Genomic DNA, 17497 nt, shown 5'->3' with positions numbered 1-17497 from the left:
AAACAATCAGATGGCTCCCAAGTTATTAAAAAGGTTATTACATTTGAAGGTAAAGGAAATCTCTATTTCTGTTTTCCCAAAGCATTTATTTCATGCAAGGGCAAATATTTTCTGTCAGCATTTTGAAACTTATTCATGGTACACTGTTTTCATTTATCATTGTTATCTTTGCATCATTTTTTACTCACAGAAGAAATGTGAAATGAGGCTCATGAAAACTTTTACCTTTGAATAAAATGCTGACAGTTTTAAATGATTGAAAGACATGGATTTATAGAAATTACTGTATCCATATCTACATTTAAAAGGCCAAATTAATCCTACTTGTAATTAAATCAAGGCTTAGGCTCTGTATTAAATGTTGCAGTGCATTTCTCTTGGGTGGATGGATGGATGGATGGATGGATGGATGGATGGATGGATGGATGGATGGATGGATGGATGTGACCCAAGTTTTTTTATTTATAATGTCTTTGTGCTGACTTTTAAACATTGCTATAAAACAACAGAAGTAATTTCAACCACTGTAGAAAGCAAATATTAGACTCCCTAGGCCTAATTCTCATTAACTTTAATGCAAATTTACACCACTCTTGCAGTGCACTGGGGCCATAAACTGAATTACATTAAGCATAAAATGTTTCTAATGTGAGAACCAGACCCAGTGTGTTTACAGCAGTTTTACAACCAACTTCCCAAAGATGGTGAAACCCTTTCCAGTTTCCTAACAGAGGGTTCATGGCTGTTTTCTGACGTTCAACTTGGAAGAGCTTCTTCCTTTCAGTTTGCACAGTGTTGGATTAGCTAGAAATGTTAAAAAAAATCCCCTTCCCCCCCAAAAAAAAAAAAAATTAAAAAGGTGTATTGCTGAAGTTCTGTTATTGACTGCATGAACCCTGTGCTGGACTTAGAATATCCCACCCCTGTGTACATCTGATCCATGAGAATTACTTCTCAATTATTGGGTAAAACCTGACCAAAACAGGCCTGGCCACATTGAAAAAAACCCCTAAAACATATAAACCAGGTAATTCCAGTCAAAAGTCTCAAGTGTGTTAATTAAAAGGAAAATTTAATATAAGAATTGATAATGTTCTAAGAATAAAATTTGATATCATGGCTGGCATAACCTGCTAGGCCCATCAAAAAACTTACAATGAGGGAGCCACGAGTAGATCTAATTTTCTCACACAGACATTCAAATCTGACATAGATCTATAGATAGTTTGGGAAACACAATTTGAAATACACATAAACATTTTAACACATTTCCATTTATTATTCCTTGCAGTTAAAATTCAGTAGAAATCCAATATGAAATCTGTGCTTTGTTGGAAACATCCAGTTCTGCCTTTTTAAAATACTGAGCTATTGCAGAGAGTGATGAATAATAATGAAAATAAAAACTCTACATTAATTATCATTTTCTTCATAAGGAATTCAGATGGAGGATTAAAATAACAAGAGATTTTCTCAATAAAGGAATTAATGCTCTGAGAACACATTCACAGAACATTGTTTTTTATGATACATTGATGGACACTAGAAGATAGAACAAATAGAGGAAAATCACTGATTAAATAAATATTTAATATGTTAAATGGATTCACAGTTTTTGTAGAACAAGGTAATACACAGAGTGTTTGATAAAAAGCACACATTAAATACTTTGCATGTTTTGTACCCTTGCAGAAGGAAAACTGAGCTGCTGCAGGTGCTTCGCCCTGGGTGATGCAGTTCCAGAACTGGCGCAGGAATATCAGCAGGCAGAATTATCTGCAGTGCCACATGGAATGATGCAGCCACTCTCCATCAGAGCTCCCTAGAATGGGGTCCCTAGCAATCCCTAGAGGGTAAAAACTTGCCACAGGCCTTTTGGGACAAATTAAACTTACCCTGTGGAGTGGGAAACAAATGCATGGGATGGAAGGAATGATATTTATGGAAGTACAGTCAAGGAAAGACAGGAAGGCGAGACAGGAATCACACAATGTTTTGGGTGAGGCAACAAAGCTATGAAATGGCAGATTTGGGAAACATTAAACCATGTAGCAACCTCAATGTAAATGGAATAATGATCCTTTAGCCCTGTGGTCCTTTTGGCTGATGATCTTATTTGCTGAATGCAATTGCTGCAGTTAAAACCTCAGTCTTACCAGATCACACAGAGCCACAGGATGGGTCAGGTTGGAAGGGACCGCAGTGGGGTCACCTGGTGCCACCTCTCTGCTCCAGCACAGGCACAGGATTGTGTCCAGACAGTGCTGGAATATGTCCAGTGAGGGAGACCCCACACCCTCTCTGGGCAATCTCATCAGGGCTTGGTCACTGCCCAGGGAAGAAATTCTGCCTCATGTCAAGTGGAACTTTATGGGGTCGGTCCCTGCCTGTTCCTCTTGTCCCACTGCTGGGCCCCCAGAGCAGAGCCTGGGCCCTCTCTGAGCCCTCCCTGCAGACAGAGACACACAGGGTTGTCTCCTCTCAGTTGTCTCTTTTTGAGGCTGAACAGCCCCAGCTCCCTCAGCTTTTCCTTATCAGTGATGCTCCAGTCCCTTCATCATCTTCATCACCCTTCCCTGGACCTGCTCCAGGAGCTCCATTGCCTCCCTGGTCCTGAGGAGCCCAGAGCTGGACAGAGCACTCCAGATGTGCCTCACCAGGACTGAGCAGAGGGGCAGGATCACCCCCTTCAGTCTGCTGGCAATGCTCTTCCTGATGCATCCCAGGATCCCATTGATCTTCTTGGCCACAAGATCAGGATCTAACTGAAAGCTAAATGTTTCAATAAATCAGTTATTTTCAAATAGGCCTCCCATTTCTGACTCTTTTCTTGGATTCTCTTTACTCTGTTTCCCCAGCAACATGTCTGTACTGACTTTCCCTTGTGAGGTCGTCCAGTAATTCTCTGATACAGCCCAAACTTGTTGAGACTGTGATATACAGGGACACAGGTACAGCAGAGGAAACACTGTAAAAGTTTCAATCCTGCTTCTAAACTCGTACAGGTATTTGTTGGGCCAGCAGACTCTGAAATTCTGAAATCAGCAGTGGTATTTCTGCTGCAAGGACAAAGCCTCACACGGTAAATCTGCTGTGAAATGGTTTGTGATCAGTGAGTCTGAGTCCAAACAACAGAAGCTCCTTCTAGGAAAGAAACAAGACTTCAAGCTGTTTCAAGCAGAAGTGGAAGAGTTCAATAATAATTCATTATTTGAACTTTGTCTTTTTCTTTATTCTCTTCCCTTACATTTCCTTTCATTCTGCCCTCTGCTCCAACCCCAGTAGCTTGCACCCATCTGTTAAAATATAAAAAGGGCTCCCTCTGCTAGTGCCTATTAAAGTGCCATATGGCTGAGGTATAGCCTGAGGTGCTGAGCATCACAGAGTGCAGCTCTGCAGAATAAAGATTCCTGCACTTGAGGTTTAATTAGGTAAGTGCTTTTTAAGTAGCATCGCTGTTTCTCCTTAAAATATTTATAACTCCTCTCCAAAGAACAAGGAGGAAGCTGGTCTAAATCACAGCCTGACCTGTTTCAATGAGTGTTCCCCTCCTTCTCCTTCATCCTCAGAGTTGGGGATAACAGGCAAAGTGGTCTCCCAAATGTGTGTGATCCCTCCTACTGTGGAGGAATCTTCCCAACCTCATCACTGCTGCTGCAGACAAGGCTGTGCTCTGGGCTCCACCTGCTGCAGAGGAGGAGGGAATTCTTTATTTCCAGATGCAGCTGCACTACAGCTTTATTGAGGGGGAAATACAGAGAGGAATTGTGTGCTTTGAGGTGTCACTTCCTCTGATGGGCTGGGGTTCGGTGCTGGAGGAATCTGCCACCTCCAAAGAAGGAATTCCTAACTAGGAACCCAGTGCAGAGAAGGCAAAAGACATCTAAAGAAACACTTGGCAAGGTGTTGGCAACTTTGAGTTTGTTCTGATTCTTCCAGCTGCTGCCAGCTGCAGGTGAAGAACAATAAATATTATGTCTTTGATTTTTTAGTTTGTTTGCTTGGTTTTTCAGTGTTGCTGTTATTCTTGTTAAGAGGAAAGTTCAGTGTGACCATGTGCACAGGGGTCTGAGGATGAGGGAAGAGATGAGGATCTGACTCCATGTATCAGAAGGCTTGATTTATTATTTTATTATATATATTAAATTAAAACTATATTAAAAGAATAGAAGGAAAGATTTCATCAGAAGGCTAGCTAAGAATAGAATAAGAATGATAACAAAAGTTTCTGTCTTGGACAGAGAGTCCAAGCCAGCTGACTGTGATTGGCCATTAATTAGAAACAGCTCTATGAGACCAATCACAGATCCACCTGTTGCATTCCACAGCAGCAGATAATCATTGTTTACATTTTGTTCCTGAGGCCTCTCAGCTTCTCAGGAGAAAAAATCCTAAGGAAAAGATTTTTCATAAAAGATGTCTGTGGCAGTTCAGTATCTGAGGGGAAAGGATCTCCACTTGTTTGGTGCATGTGAAGTGTAGGCTTTTGTTCAGACCTGTTAAACATGATGTGCAGGAAAAGCCCTCTGAAAAAGTCCGTGGGAAGTCCCAAAAGTCATTGCTAAATACCATTGTCTTGGAGATCTTGGGTGTGCTGGACAGAGAAGGCTGTGCATCAACTACCAAAATTATTCTGCTTTTCAAACAACTACAGAGACATAAAGAAACCTCAAAAATCTCTATCCATTCCATGGATTCACAGTAACTCTCTGGAATTTCCTATCTTGTATTTTGTCTTATCTTAAGCACCTCAGTCACTGTAGTACACAAGACCTGTTAAAACTGATCCCTTTTATTTTGTTCCTTTGCCTCTTGTCTAATAGACTTGAGCTGAAAAACGGCTTTTTTGATACCCAAATGCTTTCTCTGTGTCTACTGGAGCCCTTAAATACTTCATCTCCCCTCTTTTCTGTCTTAACCCCTTATAGCACTACATGCTAAGGAGTAAGTAAAATCTTAATCATTTCTGCTCCCAAAAATGGAGCCAGAGGCACAATGCAGAATATATAATGTATAGCTGACTCTTCAGTGATTACTCATGATTGTCTTCCCTCCCCAACAAAATCCTGTTTCTTTCCAAAAGAAAATGGAGACAACTTGTAGAACTCTGCATAATGCCTTTAGTGCTGGTCTTCCCAGCAGTGATAATAAACAGGGAGGAGTTAAATGGATGCAGCACCCTGATAAATCTGACACAACTATTTTGGGGATTTTAGGACACCCAGCCTGGCCAGCACAAAATATTTCACCCCTTCATTGTCTCCAGCAGTACCCATGAACAGGCACTCAAGGAAGAGTAATAACAAATGATGTCCATAAAATATTCCCTGGGCACTGTCCAAGCTTCTGATTATTTCCTACTCAGGGAGTTCTGACATTGTTTCTTGCTCAGTAACTCAGAGATCTTTCTTTGAAATATTTTTCTATTCTTCCCTTCAACCTGTAGGTTTCATTTTATTCAGTTTTGGTGAGTATGGTAGGAGAGCATACATAGTGGAGGATAGGATTGCTTTTCTGTACACAAAGAATATTATGGGGAAAACAAGATGGGAGTTGTATCCATACAGTAACTAAAGAATTTATAAGGTTTTAATTAGATGGGTCCCAGTAAGATCTGACATGAGAGTTGATACTTATCCTTATTTCCAATAATGCTACCCAAGAAAATGAAGATAATCTGGATTCCATATGAAAATGGGAACACTTTGTGTGTACAATAAAAAAAAGAAGGAAGGAAGGAAGGAAGGAAGGAAGGAAGGAAGGAAGGAAGGAAGGAAGGAAGGAAGGAAGGAAGGAAGGAAGGAAGGAAGGAAGGAAGGAAGGAAGGAAGGAAGGAAGGAAGGAAGGAAGGAAGGAAGGAAGGAAGGAAGGAAGGAAGGAAGGAAGGAAGGAAGGAAGGAAGGAAGGAAGGAAGGAAGGAAGGAAGGAAGGAAGGAAGGAAGGAAGGAAGGAAGGAAGGAAGGAAGGAAGGAAGGAAGGAAGGAAGGAAGGAAGGAAGGATGTACAAGGCATTTTATGAATAAAGGCTTCTTTCTGATCCTAGTGGTTGCAACACTCATTTATCTGGTCACTGAAGATTTGTTTATAGAAAAAATATACAGGGTAAACCATAAAAACCTGTGAACAGAATAAGGTAATATAGAAATATTTGATCCAGCATTAGAATATTAAAAAAAGAGAAAGATTATATTAGTGTCACTGAAGTTTAGACAACTAAACCTGAACTTGTTACTTTATGTTCCCTTTCAGGCTAAGGCATAATTTTTTTTTTTTCAGCTGTTGAATGGATTCATTAAAGTTGAGCCAGATTGTCCTCTCTCCTCTCTAAAGAGAAATGAGAGTGATTTGTGTTGATCTGGAACATTTGAATTTGAATGCAAAGAATCTCATCCATAATATTCCATATTAACTAATCTGGAGCAGTAGAAAAGGGACTAAACATCCACTAGGCAGGATATTTCACCCACCTACACTGGAATAATGGTGGAAGAAATCAAAAAGAAAGTCAACTCAGCTGTTTTCACCCTTATTTATGAACAGCCCACTAAGGTCCAAATGAGGAGGTGTCCAAAAGATTTACGAAGGTTGTCTACAAATATCAGAGTGAAATCCCTGGCATGTGTGCATTTTCCTGCCATAAGCAGGGATCAACTGCATTAGTCTCCCTGGTGTCTACAAAAATATCTCTTTTCTGATGGGATTAGGGTTTGCATTAATCCAGTGCTGACTCTTAGAATGTAAGCAAAGCAAACATGAAGCTTCCTTCCATCCTGTGCCTCAGCCCTGGCACCATCTGTAGGAATAACACCAGCATATGCATTTAAAACCAGCATCACCCAGAGTTAACAACAGCTAGAGCCCAGATGGATGAAAAAAATGCATTATATTTACATCTAGAGAATTTATTAGTTCTTTTTTAATTAGCTCTCTATGCAGCAATTTATTTCCTGTGCTGTTCTTAATGAAAATGTTATAAGTTGCAGTTCTATTTCCAGTGTTAAGAGTTTTGTCCATTCCATCTCTGTCCTCATTGACTAAAACCAGTTTTGTTTCCTTCATAGTTAAATAATCTTTAAAAAAATTATCTAAGGTACTTCTTATGTTTAAATATGCATTGCTGCTGCTCTGAGAACACCCATCAGTGTGTGAGACAGCAACTCTTGCTATGCAAGTGTGTTTTTCTTTCCTGATAGGGAACATTTTCAGCTCTCATTTTCCCTAGTTCTGCACAAACCACATTATTCTGCCACCAGCTCCCTTTCAGCAGAACTGGAGCATACAGCTCCTGCTCCCTTAGCTGGAATAGTTTAATGCCAACCATTTTGTGTGTCTTCTGTGGGCTTTTTTAAGGTTTATTTCCAGTAACACGTGAATGAGAATGTAAGGGTTTCTGTCACCTTTTACGGCTGTGATTTGCTTGCTCTGTAGTTAAAAGCAGCTGCAAGGTGAAAGCCTGGTATTTCCCCATGGCAGGTTCTCAGGGATGGTGGGACAGTAACGAAGCACTGGATGGGCACTGAGAGATTTGCATCCTTGGTAGCCTTGACTGTGTGCTCCAGTGCTTAGGCATCCATCTCCTTGAATCTGTCCTGCAACCAGACACATTTTAACATAAGTCAGCATTTTTCCTCCTGATGCTTAATCCAAGATGAAAGTCAAATGCCAGTAACTCTGCTTGTTCCCAAAAAACCCACAAAATTTGCCACACTGGTGCAAATGGATGAGTTGCCAGGTCTGCTATCTAATCTCTCTTAGTGTCTCAGCTGGCCAGTGTTTTATGTCTCTGGTTTTTACATTATCCTGAGTGCTTCCCAGAATAATTCCACATATTCATGAAGCTGCTTTTCTCTGTCCTTCCTCCCTCCACACTGCAGGAGTTGCCAAATGTGAGTCAGGGAGCCCTGTCCTGCTAGGGAGAGGCAGTGGCTGCTCAGACCAGAAGGGATGTGGCCTCTTTCACAGAACGTTCTTGCAAATGAGCAAAGTTACTGCAGCTTAAATTGCAAAGTGAACCCATGGAGGAAGAACAACCAATGGTATTTTTTTGGTCATTCAGTCATTTAGATTTAGATCACACATTGCTGGAAATTTTAACTTTCTTGTCAAGGCAATAAAATAAAGTCACAGCCCTCCTCTGTAACTTGAGCCTCACTCTTCTGAGTTTCAGCCCTCAGAAAAAGATGACTTCAGATAAATTTATTTAGTTTGTTATTGGGATGTTGTGAAGGAAATCCCAATTTCCAAGGATTTTTTTTTTTGAGAAGTAAAATCATAGAATTGTTGAGGTTCCAAATATTGAGTTGTACTGTTCTCCTACCACCACCACCACCAAGTTCACCACTGAACCAAATCCACAAGTGCATATCCACACATTTTTTTCCATTTCCTGGGATGACAACTCTACCACTTCCATGGACAGCCTGCTCCATTGCTATACAACCATTTCCATGAAAGAAATCAACTCTAAATCTTCTCTGGCACAACTTGAGACCATTTCCTCTTCTTCTGTCTTTTGTTACTTGAGAGAAGAGACTGACACCCACCTCACTATTACTTCCCTTAAGGTAGTTGTAGAAAGCAATAAGGTCACCCCTTTTCCTCCAGGCTAAACAGGGTGACAGTGCTTCTACAAGAAAAGTAATATTAAGAGAAAATGAGTACACATTTCTTTGGAGGAAGCATCTCCTGTGACTTGTGACCTTGAGAAGAAACAAGGCCTAATTATTAGGTGGGTTTGATTCTTTCTATTTCCTGACTTACTATAGTACAGGAATGAAGTTTGTGCTTCAGTAGCTCCTGAGGTTTCCTGTCAGAACTTTCTGGGAGAACTTGTTAGAAACCAAATTTTAAACCTCACACAACCTCAAAAAATTTATTTGGGACTCATACCAGGTCCATCACTCAAAAAAAAAAAGGTTGCTGGAGGTTGAAAAAGAACTTTTTCTTGTATTACTTGTATTAAACATTGCCATGTTAAAGAACTATGCAATGACTTTTCAATCATCCCGAACTCTGCCACGCACAGCGGGCTATGAGAGAAAAAATGAGGTCAGCTCACTCATAAATAGATTTTCCCCTTGTTTTAATGTGATAAGACAATGCTGCTGAGATTCGCTCTTCACTTGCCATTTAATCAGAGCTGAGTTTGCAATGTCATTACCTGATGTTTCACATATTCAACACCAGGTAATTTAAAAATCTTTATGCAAATGGCCCCGCTACTTCTATAACAGCATTTGTTTTTAACAGGTTGGGCAAAATTACTCTAATTCATTACGTGTCACCTCCCAGGCTCTGGGCATTCCACCTCTGAGAAATGAATTTTCTCATGATCCCCGAAGTTCAGCTAGCAATATTCACTTCTGAAATGTGATATCACCATTGTATCCCTGGCCATTATTATGTCATCTTCTGCAGCTTTGCCTCCCAGGTGCAAATTCTGAGCTGCTGCGGACCTTTTTTGCATGTTTATATGAGTACCAGTTGCACATTTTCTTAAAAGCTTTGCCATGTACTGTGCACTGCTAAGACAAATCGTTAGGGGTCAGACTGAAATGCACAGGGGTAAATTCCCATTGGGAACATGACTAAACATGAAGATGGAAAAGATTTGGGATTTCCTTTAGTGTAGTGAATCCCAAGGAACTGATTTGGATAGACAACACCCGTCTTGGACCCCCAAACAGTGCCTGGACTGTGGACTTGGGTTTTGTTCCTGGGGTTTTGTTTTGTTTTGTTTTGTTTTGTTTTTTTCCCAGTATCATCTAATCCCTTGTTTTAGTTTTGCCTTAGGGTTAACCCATACTCTCCATAAAACACACCTATGCTCTTGTGGTGGTCCCTGACAGATACCCATGCACTTGCATTAATATCTTTAATATCTTTATCCAGAACTCCTATTTTAACAATGAGCTGCAGCTGCCAAATTTGAAGAACTTCATATCAGGGCCAAAATACCCTAGTCTTCCAAAGGGCCTGGATTTCTACTGGGCCATCTTTCTAAGCAGAAAAAGACATTATTTCAGTGAAGTTGAATCAAAGGTGGCTTCTGGGAACCATTGATGCAATTAAGAGAAAGCACAGGGGAAATAAAAGTGTAAGTGAATATTAAGCCATATTGCACGGGGTATATCATCACCCTGCCATCTCATATTTTTTCTGACAGAAGACTCTTGGGTTATTAGGCCTGTCCTATATTAAGAAGCTGCTGTTAGAACTCCAGAATAAGCAGAAATGACCAGAGTGGCTGAATAAGAGCAGCAGCTTTCCTGCTGTGGGCAGTTGTGCACTGAAGAAATTCTGCAATGAAAAGTGGACATCATTTGCTTCCCTAGAAAATTAGTGGGAAGGATTCTTTAAAGAGATGAACTTTAACTGATGAAACAACAGTCTGTACTGAAGGCAAAATTTCTTTATTGTGTACTACACTTGAAAAAAGGCCCAGCTAAAGGCCTGGAAGGTTTACAATGTCAGAAATGTAATTCTCAGACTAATCTGCTATCTGATTAACTTCAGCTTCAAAGAGGCAGGAAACATCACAGGTTTTCTTAGTATTGTGACCTTTTTCTTTCTTTCATTTTATTTTCTTTATTTTCTATCCTGAAAATACATCATTAAAATTTATGTATAAAATAAAACTTATATCAAGCCCATTTTGAAACCTTCATCAGAGTGATCAGGAAGGGTTTTCAGAGGCCATTCCCTGCCACCACAGATGGAAGAGATTAATTTCAAATGAGTTAAGCCATGAATTGCACCCCAACTGCAGAGAAAGTTATCTGACTTTGGATAAATTTAATGTTGATGTCCAAAGCTGGTGATCTGTTGAATCCTAAACACAGAAGCAAAGCATATTTGCCATATTGTCAGGAAATGAAAATCAGAATATTAGCAGCTACAAGGAACTAGAGCCAGAAAAATGTAAACAACCATAGATTTCCTGGTTTCCCTTTAATACTCTCTTAGGGGTTTCAGAAATAGACAAGTTAGATCCTCATGTTATAAGATGCTGTCTCCACTGTCAGCCTCACAGATTAATTTAGGTTCTACATTCACATCATGAATGAGATGATGTCACAGGATTTCAGCTTTGTGATATTTGGAAGCTACTTTGCAATGTGCATCTGAAACTATAAAGTATGCAACAGTTTTAGAGGAAAGCAGATAAAGTTTTGACATGGATTTAATTAATGTAAATTATGCATATGGGAAAGTTTCAGTTTGAAAACATCAAAAGGCAATAGTGACTTGGAAACAGGTTCACCAGAACACTGAAAATCAAAATCAAAATAAGAGAAAATAAAACTGAATTAAACAAAAAATGGCAAGCTCAAGTCAAGGGCTTAACATTTCCTTTCTGTGGGTTGTCTTTCAAGACACCTGTACTGAGGATCCAGCACTGGCACAGGCTCCCTCCCTGCCTGAGCTTGACACATTGGCAAGGGCCTTTAAATAACTCTGAAGAGATGTTTCCATGTCCATGTTTTCAGTGCTCACCACCAAAATCCATCTGTTCATTCTATGACTTTGCAGAGCAGCTGCAAGACCTTTCCTATGGGCTGGATAAAGTCAGTGAGAGTGTTTGCATGGACTTTAATGAGATTTGGGTCATCTCTCCCCTTTCACTGAGGCAAAATTCCACTTGGTAATTTCATGTGCCACCTTCAATCATCTCAATCAGCTTCCAATGATTGTCATTGTTTCACACTTTTAAAGAAACATTCAACCACCCAAAAGCTCTGCATATATAATTGTCACCTATTATTAATAACGGAATATGATTTGTCTAGATGAGCCTTCTCCAACAGAGAAATCCTTTGAGATTTGTATCTATGAGAAAGTCCTAAATCCATGTAAATTTGCAAATGTCAAAGGTTGTATTATCACAACTTATTTACACAGTGTGATACACATCCTCATATTTGCCCAGACAGAGATCTCACTTGATTTGGAACAACAGCAGGTAGGGACAAATTATTATTTATTACTCTTAATAATTTATCTTCCCATGAGACCACCTCTTTAATTCACAGCCAGAACAGCCCAGACTAAATAAATGAGCAGAGTCTACACTGAAAACCTCAAAGAGGGGAAAGATTCTTCTCTGAGCTAAGGAGAGTTGGAGGATGGATCCTTACCTGAGGTTCTTGTTGCAGCTCTTTACAGGCTGCTTTTACACTTCTCAGTGATCTGTCAGCTTATAGAAGCATAATTTTTGCACCTTGATAGCAGCAGGGTCCTTTTTTTATTTGCCCTCTCTCTTTATGCATGGAGGAAAAAATCAAGATAAATATATCTGTTTCCTTTTAATGATTATGAAAATAATCACAGAAATAAAGACAGACAAAGCCTCAAGTCAGACACGTTTATACCAATAAAGTTCCCAAGACATTAAAGAAAACCTAAGATACATTCCAGCATAATTTTAATTTATTTCTTTCCAAAGATTGTTATTTAGTTCTCTATTTGTACAGCAACTAAGATAAGACTGTATGGTCCATGAGTAGAACTGCTAAACTTAGCATAAGTATGACTACATAAAAAGTAAAAAAAATCTTTAATCAAAACCTAAGAGTATGACAGAACTCAAACTCTCTCTCAGTAACTTAAATTCATATTTATCCTCAAGCAAACCTGACAGGTATACGAAGTCTGTTGGGTTTTTGGCCCACAATATCTTTTAGCCACTTTGTGTCTGGAGAATCTCCCTTGCTGCACTCCAAGCCTTGTAGATTACCCATTTCTTATCCAAATGGCTTTTGCATTTTAAATATTTATATTTAAATAAATATTTTCCCTGATTTCAAATCAAAATTCAAAATCCCCAGCAGCTGCAGAGCCTGCTAAGAGCAATGGTTCTGTGCTGGACATAGGGTTTGGATTCATGTCCAACCCATCTTCATCCCAGTGCTTGGAGAATTCTGTCCAAGCTCCAGAGGATCTGTGTTCTTTTTCTCCTGAACACAGGCATGTGTGTGCCTGCACAGGAGCTCTCTGACATGTGAGGAGTGGCTGAGAGAGCTGGGATTGCAGTCTGGGGAAGGAAAGGCTCTGTAGGAGCTTTCCCATCTATAAATACCTGAGGCAGGGGGATAAAGAAGGTAGAAGCAGGCTCTTCTCAGTGGTTTCTACTGACAGGTCAAAAGGCAGTGATCACAACCTGAAAAAAATGAAAAATATTTTGGGCATGTAAAACCACTTTTTTTTTTCTTTGTTTTGTTTTGGTTTTTTGGTTTTGTTTTTTTTTTTTTTTTTTTTTTAGTATAAGATTGACCAATTGGGGAAATGGGTTGCTGAGAGTTATGGAGCCTCCAGCTTTGGAACTATTCAAAATCCAACTGGGCACAGCCCTTCTCACCCTACTTCATCTCCAGAATCTGTGAATTTCTGTGATTCTGTAACTTGAACAGGTGCTGAATGTTGTTGGCTAGCACCTGCAGAAATAGGATAGGATTCTATAATGCCATAAAATGGTTTAGGTTGGAAGAGACCCTCAAGGTTCACCTTAGAGCCTTTCCTCTTTAAAAAGTGCTGGGAAATATTAAATCTCAGAAAAGTGAGAATAGTTCCCAAGTTGAAGGAAAGGTTAAATGATTAGTGGTGTGCATCCCCTTTCCAGAGCTGGCTTTTTACTTGTGTGAGTGACTTGAGCAACTCCTCCTGTGACATTAAAAGGACTTTGGCTGCTGAATTTGTGCAGCTAAATTTAGATGCCAACAGTGACCCTCTCTGCATCTGGGAAAGTCATCCTGAAGATCCCTTTGCAGTTAATGTGAGTCAATACCAGCCAGTGAAATTTAGGTCAATATGGAGTTGATTACTTTATTCAAATGATCCCCACCCTAAAAACCCTAAAAATCTTTGGCTTGATTGATTAGATCTGTAATTACTGTAATAGGAGCCTGGAGCCTGGGAGTCATTCTACTCAGATGGAGGTGCTTAGACCTTAAATTAGCTGGGATGAATGTCATCTTCAGAAAGGTACCCTTCCATTAGAGTGTTTCTATTGCCTCTTTGAGGTGTTTATGTGAATACAATGCAGGAACCCTCATCTCTGCTTTGTATCTGCAGCACAGCACATAATGGACATCTGGTTTCAAAAATATTATCTGAACAATCTTATAATGAGCAGTTTAAAAATTAGCATAAATGAAAATATGTTTGTGTCTATATTTGGCTGCTGTGTCTGATCATGGTCTATTTTAACACCTTGTTGGTTTGCAGCAAAGCATAATTAAAACAGTGTTTCTGAGGCTTTCACCTGTATTAAAAAGAGCTAGAAAAAAGAAAAGAAGTTGTTATCAGTTATGCTTTCAGTAATAATAATGACAATCCAGTTTTTCATTCTTATCCTCACCCTGGATAATAAGTTTAACCTGATTTTCTTAGACTGAATGTGTACACAAACACAGTCACTGAGGAATCAGAGATAGAATAAACACAAATTCTACAAAAGCCTGCTGATATATTTTATAGTGATGCTTCCTACAAACACTCAGGGCTGTTTCATAGGTGGTGAGTGCAAAAATACAATCTGTGTAACCTCAGAAGTGCAAAGTGCTGATCTTGGAGGTGCTATCCTGCTGCTGATGTCTTTCTTAAGAAGTTTCTTTTACAGTAATTGGAAAGAAACAGACTCTTTGATCAAAAAGTGCGCCTTTAATAAATTCCATTAACTTGTCTACATGAATAGTGTAAACATTTTATGGTTTGGATCTACATGTTTTTGATCTCTAATTACACATCTACAAGTTATAATGAGTTGTTCCTAGTCAGAGGAAGTGCGTAAGGTTTTAGTTTTTTCATGGCATGGAAAAATGGGAAACAATACAATTTCCCAGCTCTGTTCTGTCCAGCAAAGTGCACAGTGCCATGCTCTGTCTTCTACTCTTTGTGCATTTTGCAGAAAATTATATTTTTAAAACTAAATGCACTTTTCTCCAGGTATGGGAACTGCTGGCATTGAAGAGAACACAAAATTTACTTTTTTCCTTGCTACAGGTTATATGCTGTATTTTCTTGATGAATTTGTTTTTTTTTTCTGTATTCTCAGTCACAGAACCATGGAAAAGTTTGGGTTGGAAGGGACCTTAAAGATGATCTCATTCCAACCTCTCTGCCATGGACAGGGAGTCCTTCCTGGTTATTCACAGCCCCTTCCAACTTGGTTTTGAACATTTCCAGGGATGAGGAGCCCACAGTCTTTGTGGGTAATCTGTCCCAGTCTTCTCATCCCTTGCACTTCCACAATTACCTTAGTCTGCAATCAGTGAAAATACACTTTCCTGAACTTGATCTGCTTTGTTGCTGTCTGTACCTTTTGGGAGCAGCCACCCTTCCATCAATGACACCTCTGCACCAGAAATTCTCTGGGGGCCCTGTGAATACTCACCAGCTGTTTTTGGTTTTACAGAGGCCGTGGTCACCCTGGGATGGATTCTCAAGGCACTGCACATTCAGGCCCCATGTCCGTGTCTGCATTTCTGATCACATCATGTTAATCCTGCTATAACCAACAAGCACTAATTGTATGAAAGAAAAGCCAAGTTTTATACTGTGTGTTGGTATCATTGTGAATAATTTTGCCTATTTTTCCCCCTCTTCATCACAGGCGTGTTTTACCTTATGTTACAGATTTTAATTGTGCCCCCTCTATCTCGGGAATTCGATTTCTTTGCCTCCAGATTTGCTATACAATGTGCTGTAAGACAAGTAGCTGTTAATTCATCTCTGTTGTTAGTGTTTTTAACATGCTCCTGATCTCCAATTCTGCTCATTTAAAACCGTGAAAGTCAAGATGTTCATCTGGTTCTTTTTTTTAGTATTATTATTTTTATTTTGTTACTCTTTTTGTACGTTTAAAAATTAATTTAGCTCAGATTCCCCTGCTGTGCACTGCTGCTTTAGAATTTGCTCTGCTGGATCTGAGCTAAGCACTTCCACAATTTCATGTGCCGTTTACAACACATCAATTAGATGCTTATTTGATCCCACTGTATGCACAGAACACCATATTTATTCATGAGAAACCTCACTGAAAGAGCAGGACAAATAAACAAAACATTATGTTATGATTTTTTGGTGGCCTTTAAAAAAAAACAAGAAAGATATCTCATGAAAAATGCCAAATCTTGCTCCAGATTTCATTTAATATGTTTCAATGCAACCAGCATTTGTGAGTTTGTTCCATTTTCATCCATAATGTTTTCTCCTGACAACATGATTGAAAATGCCATTGAAATTCATCTTTAAATGTGTCATGTGTTATAAATGCAGTTTTCCTCCAGTAAATAAAGCATTTCAAAAATGGTTTTAATTAAAACACCATAGGAATTATTAAAGAGAATTTAACAAAATTATATATTTTTTACTCTTTGGGTAAAGCAAAATCTTTTGATTTTGAAAAATATTTATTACCAGAAAAAGAAAAAAAAAGAAAAAATGTTACCTCTCTATGTTATGGGGGTTGGGTGCTGTGGAGTTTTAGAAATGAATAACAAATATTAAACTGGATTCTCACCTGCACTGATATCAGTTACATGCTCCCTTTCCAAAGAGCTGACACAGTCTTTCATCAGTAAAGGTTGAGCACAGAAAATGCTCAGAGAGCATTTGCAGGTGCTTAAGCTCACTCAGGGTCAAAACTGTGAAACTTAAATCAGCACAGTCAGGTTTGGAGAAGAAACACAAGTCACAGTTTCTGGTGGCTTTTCTTTAGATATACAAAATCTACCTAACTGGACTGGTATATGTTACATTAAATATTCATTAATTGCTATTAAGAAAGGCTAATGAATAGAGTGACACTCTTCTTCTTTTTCTCCATCCGAGCTTCATGCTGGCATGAAATTAAAAATTATGACACCTATGGCTTTACCTCACTACAGAGAGTTTACTTCTGAACCAGAACTCCCCCTTTCTCTCCCCCACAAACTGCAGACTGCCTCCATCAGCACATTTGGCAAATCCTGCAGAGATGAAAATAATTTTCATCTAGTTAGTGAGAGCTGAAACGAACCCAGCTCGTGGCTGATTGCAAGCAAATATTTTGAGAGCTTCGAGCTGCATTTGAACAAGGGATCCAGGACAAACAATCCTTGCCCAGTCACTAATCCCATTCATTAGGAGCTCAGTGATTACCTCATTAGTATGATTGAGCTTTCCCTGGGCCAGCTCACACAGCAGATCATTTGGCACTGATGACCCAGGTAAAGAATTTCTCTGCTGAAACTACAGAGGTTCTCTGGCCTCAAGAAAGGAGGAAATCAAGTGGCAACAAAGATGGGGTGTTGTGTATTAAAGATTTGGTTATAATGATAAATGTTGTTAAAAAAATACAAACTATTCACAAGGTCATTATAAAACAGTATATTCATGGCAAATCATAGAATTAGAAAATGGTTTGGTTTGGCAAGGACTTTCAAGAATTGTGTAGTCCAAGTCCGTGCCACAGAGACCTTCCTCTAAACCAGGTTTTTCCAAGCCCTTTTCCAACCTG

At 39.3% G+C, this 17497-nt stretch overlaps 1 protein-coding gene across 4 annotated transcripts in view; it reads left to right on the top strand.

Moving 5' to 3' along the window:
- TSNARE1 (t-SNARE domain containing 1) overlaps positions 1 to 16276 on the top strand; it is a 470695-nt gene extending 454419 nt beyond the window's left edge. For all 4 annotated transcript variants that reach the window (XM_058814748.1, XM_058814721.1, XM_058814730.1 and 1 more), the window contains one exon: positions 15413 to 16276. The gene's annotated coding sequence lies outside the window, so the exon portion shown is untranslated. The remainder of the gene's footprint in view (positions 1 to 15412) is intronic.
- The last annotated feature ends 1221 nt before the right edge of the window (positions 16277 to 17497 follow it).

The sequence above is a fragment of the Ammospiza caudacuta genome, chromosome 1 (genome assembly GCF_027887145.1).
Source record: "Ammospiza caudacuta isolate bAmmCau1 chromosome 1, bAmmCau1.pri, whole genome shotgun sequence".
NCBI lineage: Eukaryota > Metazoa > Chordata > Aves > Passeriformes > Passerellidae > Ammospiza > Ammospiza caudacuta.
Note: the sequence above shows the minus strand (reverse complement) of the source record. Positions and strands in the feature narration are given on the sequence as shown.